Source organism: Manis javanica, chromosome 6 (genome assembly GCF_040802235.1).
Source record: "Manis javanica isolate MJ-LG chromosome 6, MJ_LKY, whole genome shotgun sequence".
In the NCBI taxonomy this organism is placed as follows: domain Eukaryota; kingdom Metazoa; phylum Chordata; class Mammalia; order Pholidota; family Manidae; genus Manis; species Manis javanica.
Window position 1 is genome coordinate 79,535,361 of NC_133161.1, and position 15,127 is coordinate 79,550,487.

A 15,127-nucleotide genomic window follows, 5' to 3' on the forward strand; every position below is an offset into this window, starting at 1 on the left:
GACTTTATGTGTATTAATTTTAAAAGGGAAGTTCAAGTGCTAAAATGGTAATAGATGACTATAAGTGCTTCATAAATTTCAACTCTCATGCTAATATTCAGGAAAAAATATATACTTCTCTTCACCTGTATCTCTAACTAGAAAGTAAGCAATGGAGTCAGATGGAGTTACCTAGTTGTTCAACTTATATCACTACTTCTTGCCTTCCTCTTAAGTTCCTAAGATGCCTGTTCACCTTAGGTAAAAATCATCCTTCACCCTAGAGAATTACAATAATGATTTGGCAACTAGTATCTACGTATCACTGCATCTTTTTAAAATTCCTGTTAATATAAGACATATTCTAATGTGTATATATGATGTACTTTCCAGATACAAATTGATATTATGATTCCTGTATATGAGGTTATCATTTTATCATTTTTAGACTCACTAAATAAGATACATCTGTGTCCAAGGTAATGGTAACTAGATGTATTGTTTTCTGTAAATTAATTAATTTAAAAAGTTTTGCACTGAATTGTATCCCCTTCAAAACTGATATGTTGAAACCCTCCCCCCCAATACGACTGTGTTTGGAGGTAGGACCTTTAAAGTGATAGAGTTAAATGAGGTCATAAGGATAAGTCCCTAATTCAGTGTGATTGGTATCCTTATAAGAAGAGAATGAGACATCAGGGAAATGTGTGTAAGAAGAAAAGGCCATGTGGGGACACAGTCTTAAGATGGCCCTCTGCAAGCAAAGGAGAGTCCTCTGGAGAAATCATGCCAGCCCAACACCTTGGTCTTGGACTTGTACTTTCCAGCCTCCAGAACTGTGAGAAAATAAATTTCTGTTGTTTAAGCTGCCCAGTCTTGGTATTTTTTTTATGACAGCCCGTGTATATATATAAACACACATATATATGGACTTTGACATATTGACAGCAAGATTGCTCTTCTGAAATTCATACTAAGTAAGAATATATTATAATGTTCACTGTAGCCTATATATATTTGTATAGATACATATAAGCTATCATAACAAAATTCAAATGTATAACATTTTACATAATATAATATATTGAAAATGTTAGATACTTATACCCTATGTAATTGTTATATAAAACATTTTGTATATATGTTACAGATGTTATACAATATACAATTGTTATATTTCATATACACATATATGTGTATATATGTATGTATATGTGTATATATGTGTGTGTCTGTGTGTGTGTACATATATCTAAGTCTTCTAGGACTGCCATGATGAAATACCATAGACTGGGTAGCTTTAACATCAGAAATTAATTTTTCTAAAGTTCTGGAAGCTGGAAAGTCCAAGATCAAGATAATATATATATATATATATATATATATATATATATATATATATATATATTAACTCAGAAATATGTAGGATTATATAAAAAGAACTGCATTTGTTAAAATAAAAGATACAGTAGAAAGTCATAACCTAACCCATGACACCAAAAGAATGGTAAGATACATTGTACATAGAATTTGGAAATTCAAGCAGTGAAAGAGGCCTACATTGTACAGTGATTTTCCTTACCTTCACTTTCTTCATCCTCTTCCTATTCCTCTCCCTATATCTGGTGTGAATGGAGAGAATATTTACTACAAATGATCATTGATTTATGGTCCTAGAAGAACTGAAGTGTGTACTGTGAGGCCAAGTCATTTAACCAGCTGTTCCTGGATCATGTTTTATTGCTAAGGATTAGACCATGATGATACAAAACCATTTAACATGTCCTTTGGATCCCCAAGGAAAGAGGAAACTTGCTTAAGTGTTCATGAATCAACCACACTAATAAGGAATTCAATTGCTATGGAAAATCTACTGGGAAATTCTCATTGGTGATGGTTTTGAAGAAAAAAATCATGTGGCAGGATAGGATTTGTGACAGGGACACATGACAGATCATATTCCCTAAAGAAATCTCTCTAGAACTCAGTAAGTTTACCTTGAGCAAGAGAACACAATTATTGTAAAAAGAACACCAGACAGAGCCATTTGGCATATGGAAATTTATATCTTTAGATTATGCAAGTTCAGTAGGGCTGCTATCTCCCCCAAGGCAGCAAAAATTGGTTCTGGGGGAGAGTGAAAAAAATATAGGTACTACAGTGGTTTGTGGCCCTCCAAAGAACCATAGTACATAAACAGATACACAGTATACCTGTGGTGGTACAGTTTCATGGGGCAGGGGAGGGGTCATTAGGAAAAATGTGTCCTTATGATTTATTTAAGAAAAAAAGTTTAAAAACTTTATAAACTGAAAGATAGCTGCATCTATCTGCTGTCAGCGCCTTGCAAAGGAAACTTGGTTAAAACATGCCACATTTACAGCCCACCAAACTCACAACCTGGGAATTTCTCTGAGTTGAAAGGAGGCTTATAATCTCTTGGCCCTCTTTGCCAGCCCATTGCTGAGAGTTCCTCTCTTAATTTTTCCATCACACAGCACAAGACAAGACCTGTATCCTCTTTCCTTTTTTTTCTCCTTTTACCTCATTCATGCTGAACCCCACTCCCAATTCTCAAACACACCCAAAGTTTCTCTTCCTTTCATGCTGTTTTCAGACCTGTTCCTAGAACATTAGAAACAGATGATCATATCCCTAATTCTTTGAAGATTTTAACTTCTGGTTTACTGCCTGTGGTAGTTAACTTGTATCATATTAGGCAGAATTATGAGCTTGTTATTGTCTGTATTTGGAGCTTAGTATTGTTTGAGGAGATGTATGTAGGCGTCACTTTGATACAGAGTGGGCCTATGATAGTTAATTTTCTGTGTTAATTTGCCTGGGCTGAGAGATGACCAGAGAGCTACTAAAACATTTTGGTTGTATCTGTGAGGGTGTTTCTCAAAGAGATTACTATTTTAATCAGTAGATCAGTAAAGAAGATTGCCTTCTGCAATGTGAGTAGGCATCATCTAATCCCTAAGAACAAAAAAGGAAACATGGAGGAAGGGTTATTTTTTTCTCGTCTTAAGCTGGGACATACATCTTCTCCTGCCCTTGGACATCAAAATTTCTAGTTCTCAGGACTTCAGACTTCAGGACTTAACAGCCCCTATCTGGCCCAGGTCTTGAGGTTTAGAATGAATTATATCACTGATTTTCCTGGTTCTCCAATTTGTAGATGATAGATTGTGAGACTTCTCAGCCTCCACAACCATGAGTCAATTCTTACAATAAATCACATTACATCTTTTTCTCCTATTGTTTCTCTTTCTCTTGAGAACCCTAATTCATGTGGCTAGGTAACAAATTACCCCAAAGCGTAGAGGTATAAAATAACCATTTATTATACACACTAACTCTACGGACCAGGAATTCAGACAAGGCACAGCAGGGATGACTTATCTGGCCTCCAGAATGTCCAAGGCCTCAAATGGAAGACGTGAAGGCTGGGAGCTAGAATTGTCTGCAAAGTTGTTCATGCTGGCTCTTCACTGAGAGACTCAAGTCTTCTCTATGCAGGTCTATCCATGTGGTCTCTCCACCAAAGTGCCTTTGAGCTTCCTCACAGTATGGTGGCTGGCTTCCCAAAAGTGAGCATGCTAAAAAGAGCAAGCCACATAGAGGCTGTATCTTTTTTGTAACCTAACCTTAGAAGTCACATAGTATCACTTCCGTTGATTCTTTTTGTTGCAGCAATCATAAAACTCCCACCACTTTAAAAGAAGGGATGCACCTCTTCACAGAAGGAGTTTCTAAATTACATTGTAAGAAAAGCCGTTGAGATGAGAAACACTGTTCTAGTTATTTAAGAAAGTACGACCATCCACATTTACCTGTATAGATATTATCAATAATTTCCTTGTTGTCTGCCTCTATACTGATTAACCCAACTATGCATTATTATTTTATGTAATTCAAGGTAAGAGCTCATCACATGTATAGTATTAGGACCGTTCTAATAACACCAACATATATACATAAATAACGTGTATTTGTGTGTGTAGGTAGGTGTGACACCGAGCTCCTAAGTCCCTTGGAATTTCCTGGGTGGTAGGAGCATCTTTTGTTCTAATGAGGGAACTTTAGCAAGCCCATAGATAAGGTATACCCCGTTCTGCCAGCCTCTGGGGAGGAAAGAGGGCTATGGATTTTGTTTATAATTGATCATGCCTACGTAATGATAAAAACCTTTAAATAATACGGTTTGGTGAGCTTCTGTGTTGGTGAACATGGAGAGCAATGTGCTGAGAGGATGGCATGCTGGGGGAGACCATGGAAGTTTCCAACCCTCTCCCATACTTTGTATTCTTTATAATAAGTTATTAATAGTAAGTAATGTGCTTTCCTGAGTTTTAAGAGCCATTCTGGCAAATTGTCAAACCCAAGGAGGGGGTCATGGAATTGCCAGTTGGTAGCCAGTTGGTCAGAAGTATGGGGCCCTGGCTTGCTACTGTTGTCTGAAGTGGGGGCTGTCCTCCTGGCTTGAGCCCTTAACCTGTGAGTGTCTGCGCTACTGCTGCACTATGTCAGAATTGAATTGAACTGAATTATTGCACACCCAGTTGTGACCTGGAGAGTTGGAGAGTTGGTTCTTTGGGATTAGAAAGCACTTTAGATTAGGAAAGTAATATCATAGAAAATACTCTTTGAAAGACATTTTAGGACTCATTTTCTAACATTTTCTTTCTGCAATATCAATAATAGATAGCCATCCAGTCCTACTTATGAAGTTTTATTTGGAAAGCCCCACTTATTATAAAGGCATCTCTCAGAATGAACACATATTGACCAGAATTGGAAGCTAGCAAAATGATAGCCATCATATCCTCTTTAAGCAATTTATTTTAATAAGATTAAGATCTGCTGTTCTCTGATCTAGCTGCTCTCTCATGGCTACCCTCCTCCACTGCCCTCTTTGGACATGGGCCAGCTGGACCCAGTTTAAATCCATAGCTTATCACAATGGTCCAGACATGGGCAGACCAGAGCCTGACATGTGATAGAACCTCAGTAAATGGGTTGAATGAATGGAATCTGATTTAATCTTTATAGTGACTTTTTGAGATATGTATCACTACCTCCATTTACAGATGAGAGAGAGGGCATATTTAATCTTGCTGTGTTTTAGTTAGTAAATTGGAGCCAAGTTAGCCTCCAAGAGCTCTCTTAGCTTTCTATGAAACCAAGATGCCTCTCTCTGGGGCTAATTCTGCACTTCTTCTCCACTTTTATGATTGAGGAGCTACTCATTCCTGATCTGTGAGGCATCAGGTTCTGCTGCCCTCTTGGGCCTGCAGTATGTTCCTTGCTGCATCCTATAATACATAGCCATGGTTATTGCACAACTTTTGGGAGGAACATTAGAACAACCTGAAGATAGTAACAGTACAATATGAGATCATTGCCATGTTTAGAAGCAGAATATCATATATAGAATATAAACTATGGGATGGACTTAGATCAGGCTATTTTCCAAAATATTGAGCTCAAAATCGGAGAATCGGGTAATCATGAAGGCAAGGAGAAACTATCCATTTAGAACTCCCTCACAAAAAATGAATTACCCCAATTGAAATTTCCCAGATTAAGCCCATCCACCAAAGCAAACGTGAGTTGAAAGTCACAAACATTTTAATTTATGCTATGGGATTAGTATGGCATAAGATAGAAGGGTGTTGCTTTGCCTCTATGATTATAACACTTAGTAGTTCAATAAAATAAGTAACCATAGGACTCCAGTGCAAGGCAAAGTAAGGTAAGTGTTGAAAGAGAGACATAAGTAAAGTGCTGTGGGGAATTGAAAGGAAGGTCATTGCTAAGCAAATGACAGCATAGAAATCAGAATGACAAAATAATACAGAAAGCATTTTGTTAACCAAAGAGCAGACATTTCTTCCTGTCTCTGAGGGAATTGCTTATTGGTAGGGCAGCCGTCCAGAGCCACCTAACACTAAACAGAAGCAAGGCCAAAATTTAGTGAATGTGATGACTGGAACAGTTTTCTGTCCCTGGACTATAATTTAGAGTCATTATTGAGCCTTTGAGGCTAATCCCACTGGAACAAGTCTAGGGGTTTGGGGCAGAGAACATGTAGAGAGGGCTTTAAGGAGTGGCAGCAATTTCTGGTAAACAAATTCTGAAACTTAGCATTTAGGAAATCTCTTGAGAACCGAATTCAAACTTTCAGAGGTATTTTATGACTGTTATATATTAAATTTACTTATATGAGTAGCAGCACAGATGTGTCTTGAACTATGAAAGTTGAAAACCACCTCCTAATAGTCATAAGAAGGTGGAAGAAAGCCATTTTTTTTCCTGGTAAGTAACAGAAATGCACCCAAACCTGGAACCCCTAAGAGTGTCGACTAAGAAAGAAGTAACGACATCAAAAACCTAGACTATGTCATAGTATTTATAAGTAGAGCTTAAATGTATGCATATATATTGTCTTCTTCTATATAATGAATATAATTTGAGCAGCTATTCTGAGTTTTTAAGAAATATTATATTTTACAGACCTTAGTTATTTAACTATTATTTTGAGTGAAGAGACTGATACTTATTAAATTTTTATAGGATGTAGGAGCTTTTGGTTATAAAGTATTGATAAAGGCAAATTCCATTTCTTGCCCAAGTTAAGAAATGAAGTAGTCCCTTTAAACTACTAATCATATTAAGATTGATCCTTATTTTGTTTATCTGAGAAAAGATGAAAGCCTGGTCACTCCAGGCAGGTGACATTGCCGACAGACTTTTCAGCACTCTTACTAATTTATGGCTGTTCTGTGGGAACTGAAAAATACTCAGGTGGCTGATGGTAGACATCACAGTGATTTACTCAAAACATCTGCCATATGACCACATAGGCTCCATTCAGCAGTCAGCTTTTTAAAAATGCTGTTCCTCCTGTGCAAGTTGGTATGAATTAACACAGTCCCTCAGATTGGTATTGAAAGACCCTGTCTCCCAAGAACATTTTCATGAATAAATTCACTTATGAATCCTATCATATTTAGCCAAGTAGTTAATAGAAAAAGGGGGAGATGACAGAAGAATGATAAAAGGAAAAAATACCTACAAAAATAATTGCAGGAAACTTAACCCTTAGGATTTCACATCCACCTATAAAATCCTATGATGTACTTTTATTTTCTTAAGAGAGCAATATTCCAGAATAAATATCTGTTAGCATAACTTTGAAACTCTGATATTAATTGTGAAAGAGATGATTGCAGAGAACCGAATATAATTACTTTTTTTCTATTATCTCCAGGGAAAGTAAGAAGATGTATGTGAGCACGTTAGTGGACTTAACTCAGTGAGTTAATTATGGTTTAATAAAAGAAAAAAGTTTCTCAGATTTCCATCTATCATAAGGATTAAAATTAAAAACACAGCTTATAAGTAAACATTGTGCCCCTATTAATTTGTACTAAAAGCAATTAGTTTCCAATACATTTAGGACCAACTCTCAGCTTATTTAGCAATAAAAAGGAACACAATAAAAAGGATCTGGCTCCAACTGTGCATTATAGTCAGCTGTCTCTTAAAGTTGTGTCTGCTCCGACCGACGCATGCATATTTCAGATACCCTGTGAGTTTTTCAAAGATGGCATAATGAAACCTGAAGCAAGTTTAGAGCTGTTTTGAAGAAACAGCGCTTTGATTGTTTTTGAGGTTGCAGCAAACCATTTGGCATAGATTTAAACTTGTTAAACAAATTAAACACAAAGAGCTCATCTAGAAATCTTTCCATTGTATTATTATGTACTTGACCCCATAATATGCTTGGACAGGGAGAAAAGCCTCTAATTCCACTGTGTGCCAACCTTGTAATGGGATATACTTTTTCCTCTTTTCCCAAAAGAAAACCCAGTACATCATCCAGATCAGGACCATTAATTGCAGAACCTGCATTGAGGTCAAATCCTAGCTTTGCAATTTACTTGAGTGATGTTGGGAAAATTATTCAATCTCTTTGTATAATAGAAATAATTTACTCACTTTATAGATATATTGTGACTAATGACTAAAAACTAAAATGACTAAATATATGTGAAGTCTTTGAACAGGATCTGGGACATAATTAGTGTTACATAAGCATTAGTTATTACTACTATCACTGTAAGCTCTGTATCCAAAATGAAGGGAAATTGCACAGCCTGTACATCGTTTCATCAAGTACACACGTGACATTATTTCAAACATCTCCTTCTACCTTTATTTCTGGGCTCTTCTCCTGCAACCCTCCTCTGAATGCCCCACCACTGTTTGCTCTGTCCTCACCAGCTTGCTGGCTCTAGCCTGTGTCCAGAATCACATCCCACACTAATCACCTCTATACAATCACTCCAGTTCTTAAGCAGAACACTTTAACGTTGTCTCAGATTCTCCAAACTTGGATCCTTTTACCTTTACTTAATATTGTCTTCACGTACATGAAAGTATATTCACTGTAAATACTGAATTTGTTTCCTTTCAGCAGACAAAAGACCCTAGAAACTAGTACCAAATAAGCTACAGAAGTGAGTAGGGAATTATAAATAACCTTTTTTTGGTAATGTAGACAACATTTACTACCATTAATGTGATGTATAATTTATTTTCATCAATATCTTTTACCATTCAGTAATTTGACACCATTGATTGAAAAACTGAATGTATGAACAGTGAATTGTTTAGTGTAGTAATTTAGTGTAGAACACTGGAAATAGTTTTCTTTACCTATTAAGGCTACTTAATGCATGAAAATCATGATTATGATATTCAGTTAAATTTTGTATCCAGGTATCTATAAGAAAAAAAACAGGTATTCTTTATAGAACTTTATAAAAACTAAAACAAGATTATGTGTATTCATATAATGGTACAAATTTATTCAGGGAGTAGTATTTGGTAGTGTTTTCATGTAAGCAGAGAGATAAATAATGGAAACTAGAAAAAATCGTCATTCTCACAAAAATTTTCAATGCTTCCCAATTCAGGAAATACTAGAAATTTAGAATACTTGGCCAAATGAAAGTAAAGAAAATAGTGGTCTTCATTACAAATTATCTTCTTTCATGTTCTCATCACTCTTTTTTTCGGTCTGAATGGAGTGGCCAGTTGTTTCCTACTGGGGCACTTAAACCCAACTGGAAAAACTCCTTGGTCATTCCTCCACAAACACGCCCCTTTACCTGCCCCCTCCCACCAGCCCCACACACACCCTCCACCTGCCTTCACACAAAATAATCTCAGTTCAGATTTAATTGGTGAGTTTCCATCACCCGAAACTTTACTGGCCCAGCAATCTCTGCATTTACTCTCACAGATCTGAAGTTTTCTGCTCCCAGTACTGTCTGCCAATTTTTAGGATCAATATGTTACTGTGTGGAGCCGTATGAAGCTGTCTTGGATTTTCTCTTTCTGAAGGTTTGTTCTACTATGTGTGTGTTCACTGAAATATGAGCTAGAGGTAGGAAGAAGATATCATCTTGAAAGGAGAGAGTAATAGACAAGATGAGTCAAAATTGAGACAGACTCTTTAAAATCTATGGTAAATCGTATTCAGATGCCCTGCTTCTTCAGCTATAGAGGTTTAACTATTTAACTTACAGTGGGCATCCTGGCTTGGCAGACAGAACTAGCTGTCACAGTGTTCCTCAGAAGGATTATCTTGGGGTCCACTGGGATTCTGTTTGCATGAAGGAATGTGGGACTTCCTATGAAGTAATGGAAGGAAGGCTCTACTCCCAAGAAACAGCCGTGGACATGAGCTAGTGTGGGTGTGAGAATCGTATCAACTGCTCGGAATTTCTTTGGTCCCATCTTCATGGTATATTCTTAATTGATGGTTAAACATGGGTGAGAGAAAAGGAAAAAGAAAAACACTAAAAGAGTTTTTTCACTTGCCTCTCTGTGAATCTTAGGACACAAAGTGGTGGTATAAATGTCTGGTATTTCAGGAGTGATGGAATGTGGCATTGACAGCTCTGAGGTGACCCTGCAGCTAAGCTCGGTTGCTGGGAACAACTGCAGCCCCGCTGAGCTTCTCCACAGGCAGCCACACAGGTGGAGTGGGGGCTGCCATTGGCTGCAGTGCTTACGGGGCATCCGAGGAGAGATGCAGGAAGGGGGGCAGGAAGGGAAGAAGGAAAACAGAAAACACTCTACAGAATCAACAGACCAACAGAAACTGCTCTGTGATTATCAAACAGTACTGCTACTCACAAAAAGAGGTAAATTCTGTTACATTTTTAAAGCATTGTAGTAGTAATTTCCTGTTTCTTCTTTCCATCTTTGCAAGATTTTGCTCTGAAAGTTAAATCTGAGGGACACCAAATAAGGAAAAGAATGTAAAGTAGAAAACTTTTGACCATGATTCAAAATATTTTAGCGAAAGTGCCTTTTTTCTTCTTAAATTAGTTTGTTCTCTTAAACTCACTCACTATTTTACAGTTACTTCTTTAAAAGGGGTAGGGGAGCAATGGGGAAAAAAAACTGTCTTGTTTTTTTCTTTCCAGAAGTGAATTACTATTTTCAGGAGCATTTTTCTCTGAGAACCATGAATCATTCTGGCTTGCTTTGAAGGGGGATCTCATGGCATTCTTTATGCCTTAGCAATGGCATTATAAATATTTGTTGTCAAAACTAAATATGCAACAAATTTAGTCTTTTAATTTCATCCATCCATACCTTGATGTATTTCATGGTCTAATTTGAATATAATTTAAATATATTGTGTTTGGTAAAAATTAGAAGTTAAGGAAAGGAGCAGAAAGAATGATGATTTTTTTAAATGTACTAAATATAAAATTAAAGGCAAATTATCAATTTTCTCTAAGTGATAACAATATGAGCTTTAAGATTTAAAAAATACAGGTTTTATGACACACGTTAAAAAATATTTCTATAACAAGTTAAAAACATTTAGAGTCTGACTAACCTGTCCATTTGATTTATAAAATAACATATTTCATAATATATTTTATATTAATCACCCAAAGAGAACATTGTTGTATTATATAAAGTACTTGTGAGTACCCTTCTACATGTGTCTTTCTGTCAAACATAAGGCAAAATCTCAAAAAATATTTGGTTCCCATTTTTAAAAAATTTTAATTGAAGTGTAGCTGACATATAATATTATATTAGTTTTAGGTGTACAACATAGTTATTTGACAATTATATACACTGTGAAATGCTCACCATGTTAAGTGTAATTGCCATCTGTCACAGTTATTGCAGTAGTATTGACTATATTCCCTATACTGTACTTATCATTCTTGTGACTAATTTATTTTATAACTGGAAGTTTTTGCCTATTAATCCCCTTCACCTATTTTGCCCATCCCCCAACCCTCTTCCTCTCTGGCCACCACCAGTTTGTTCTCTATATTTATGAGTCTGTGCCTGTTTTGTTCATTTTTTTTGTTGTTTTTTAGATTCAACATGTAAGTGAAGTCATGTGGTATTTATCTTTCTCTGTCTGACTTATTTCACTTAGCAATCCCTCAAAGTCCATTTATAAGATTTCATTCTTTTTTAGACTTGAGTAATATTCCATTTGTGTGTGTGTGTGTGTGTGTGTGTGTGTGTGTGTGTGTGTGTGTGTGTGTGTGTATGCATACACTGCATCTTTTTTATCCATTCATGTATTGGTAGACACCTAGGTTGCTTCCATATTTTTGGCTATTGTAAATAATGTTGCAATAAACATAGGGGTCACTTATCTTTTCAAATTAATGATTTTGTTTTCTTCAGGTAAATTTCCAGAAGTGGAATTACTGTATCATATGGTATTTCTATTTTTAATGTTTTGAGGATTGATTCCCATATTTAAGTTAACCTAAGTCACCACCCTGTGGAGCAGGTGATCTCCTTTGGCAAGGGTTGATTATTCCCTTGATTAAAAGGATGAATAGGAAAGTCTCATGCTGTTTCTCTTACAATATGAGAAACAGAAAATAGGGAATCCCACAACTTCAAACTTGTAATGTCCGTTAACCAAGTTCAGTATGAACAAATATCTACTGAGAAGTTTGTGTGTACTGAGGACAGTACTATATTGTACAGATACATAAATATGAATACCATAAATTTCCTTCTTGCAAAGAAGGATAAGACAGGTACTAAAATGGCTATCATATAAGGAATGATCAGACAAGGGCCCTTAGAGAACTACCAAAGACAATTAAGGAGCTCCGAGTATGAATACCTTTCCATTAATTTTATATGTGACTCTCCTAATAGATGTGTTCCTTTTCCCTTTGTTCTTTACTTTTTCTCATTCCTTTTTTCAAAGTAACTAAAAATACAATCTCTAGTTGTCATTTCACCTGATGAAAGGTGTAGCAAGGTCTTTAAAGGGAATATAAAGAAGCATTGAAAACTTGGATCTCTTATTTCAGAGTGTGCAATATGTCATGCTCTTCATTTTCTTAATAATGTGGTATAGACCATTTTTTTAAAATGCTGATTGTTTCACATGTTCAACTTCTGGATGGAAATGGCTCTACATATAGTAGTAATCTTAAAAGCCAATACTTTTTTTTTTAAGTGCTCAAGTGCTTACTAACTAACATAAGCACTCTACTAACATAATTGTTCAGCATGGAATGCACTTAGATACTGCATGGATTTTTAAAACTTTCCTTCCTTTCAGAGCCCACTTAGACACATGGGAAACATTTTTAAGAGAGTTATGGATCTCAAGGGATAAGCGCTACATGCACTAAAAGGAATTTTGTGTAGTTATGACATAGAATCCCTAATCACTTGTTTTCAGTTAACTAAAAGAAAAAAGATAAATTTGACAGTTCTTGATGAGAAAACAGGCATTAGTTGAGTTTCTTTTATAATGTATGCAAAAATAAGTATCACTCCAGATTTCCATTAAGCACAAAGTTCTTTAGTAAAATTTGGATATATATATTGATTTCAATTTGAGAATTTAATATAAAATACAAAATTATTACCTACTGGGTAAGCAGGAGAGCCTTGGTGTGGTGTGTTTGTGTATGTTGATTTTGTGTTGTGCATTAAGGCTTTTTTCCCTCTGTCTCAATTAGAAAATGCAAATGTTCTTTTCATTTCCATGTATGGTCTAGAAAGTTCTATAGCCTTAATTGTGAAAATATTACAATAAAGTTCTTGCCCTTTTTTGCCCACCCAATTTTTATGAGATCTTATTTTTTAAGTATGTGAAAATAAAAGAACTACACATTTATAATGCTTAAAATTTTGATGAATAGCAAATATATTTATTATTCAATATCATTATATGGCAACATTAAGAACTGATAAAACAGGACATTAAAAAGTTAGCAAAGGTGGAGCTGAAATTTTTTAAATCTCTGCTTTTTATTTGAATACATATTTTATCCACTCATATGTAAAGAGGATAATGAATAATAACTTACACATAATAACATCCCCCCCCCTCAAGAAAACTTCCCGATAAATCCTATCAAGTGCATTTGAAAACGGAAGGCAGACAGCAGTTTAACTAAATGGTGTGACATTGCTGGGGGCAGAAGGAAAAGAGGAGAGGAAAGGGAAGAACTGAAAGTGAAGAGAACACAGAGCCAGGTTAACAGGGATATTTTTCATCCTTTCCTCCTGAAAAAAAAAAAATGCATGTACCCAGTGACAATATCAGGAAGAGAAAAGCAATTGAGATTGCAGTAAAAGTGTGGGTCAGAGGGATTTGGGTTTACCGGACAGGGTGGGAAAGCGCATCACAACTTGGCTCTGAACCTGTGCCACTAACTTGGGATTCTCCACTTTTGTCACCAGGTGTTCCAGTCTGATCTTTTCCTTCAACTCCTACATTTGCAACATCGGTCATTTCATTTCCCTTCTGTTTAAAACATGTTATACATTCTTTCAATGTAATTCAGAAAGTATTAAATATTGAGAACATACTATGGCCAAGGCATTGGGGAGATAATGTTGAACAGTCCCTGCCTGGTGATTTGTAATTTTGCAGTTTGAGATTGGAGGCAGAAGACACAGCTGTAAAATAAATAATATCAAGTCTAATAAATGCATCACAAAGGTGGCTTAGAAACTTTGGAAGTGCTAACAGAGTAGCCTGACTTAGGCTGAGGCATCAAAGACTTTCTGAAGCATTGACCGTTAATCTGAGTTCTGAATGGGAAGTACCTGTTAACCATTCTCACGATGGGGACAAGAGGGCAGGTTACATCCAAAGATTTGGAAGGGGAGAAAAATACTGTGCACAACAAATTAAACAACACTCATAGTGGGTGAAGCAGAGAGAGAAAAAAATAAATATTGTGAAATAAGTAAGGAGAGAGATATAAACAGGAAATGGAAAACATTGCAAGGTTTGCTAAGAATCCATGAAAAACATCAGCAAGCGACCATCCCAGTGTTTTAAACTGGGGAATAATATCAGTTATACATATTTAACAAATAATTCTAGATGCAATTTGAAAAAACTGGAGAGAATGGAGGTAGATTCGGGGAGACCAGGTAGGTGGCCCTGGGCAGGGATTGTGGTAGTGTAGATACAAACAAGAGGAATGATAAGAGATGTATTTAGGAGCTAAACAGATAAGAAGGAAGTCCAGGAGTATTTAGCTACAGCTACAAAATCATTTAGCTGATTTTGATGTGCCCTGAAATGTCTGACTGTGTTCAGCCACAGTGGAAGCTCAGGAGAGAGGTCTAGGCCGGAGAGATACTCGTTTGAGAGAAATGTTACAGAGATGGCAAAAGAAGCCATAAAATGAGAGGGGCAGCATGGAGAGGAAGGAAGGAGGATGTAAGACAGAGCCACTGATGGGCTCTGCTAGTTAAAGATTGATTGTAAGAGGAAAAGCCAAAACGGGGAGTAAGAGGAAGCTGGAGACAAACCACAGCTGTGGAGTCATGGAAGTCCAGGAAAGAAGCAGTTTAGAGAAGAGAATAGTAAACAATAATATTGACAAATAGTTAACATTTTAAAATTCTGCATACTCTAATCAGTGTCACCCACATTTTCAGGTCCTGTCACACATTGCTGATGATCATATTAGTGTGACACACTTTCGTCAAAGAAGCCAGATGAGGGGCAAGGAGATTTGAATGAGAGGGACAGATAAACTTGCTTCCTTTCAAGTCACCCAGTAATTCACCTAAAAAAACAACATAAATT

General features: G+C 36.2%; 1 long non-coding RNA gene across 5 annotated transcripts in view; it reads left to right on the top strand.

Annotated features, from left to right (window-relative positions):
• LOC140850094 (uncharacterized) overlaps window positions 1–14,602 on the top strand; it is a 143,202-nt gene extending 128,600 nt beyond the window's left edge. For 4 of the 5 annotated variants that reach the window (XR_012132842.1, XR_012132844.1, XR_012132846.1 and 1 more), the window contains one exon: window positions 13,762–14,602. This is a non-coding gene — a long non-coding RNA (uncharacterized lncRNA). Of the gene's footprint in view, window positions 1–7,255; window positions 7,372–13,761 lie in introns of those variants that run through there. The other variant, XR_012132843.1, reaches the window with a different exon arrangement.
• The last annotated feature ends 525 nt before the right edge of the window (window positions 14,603–15,127 follow it).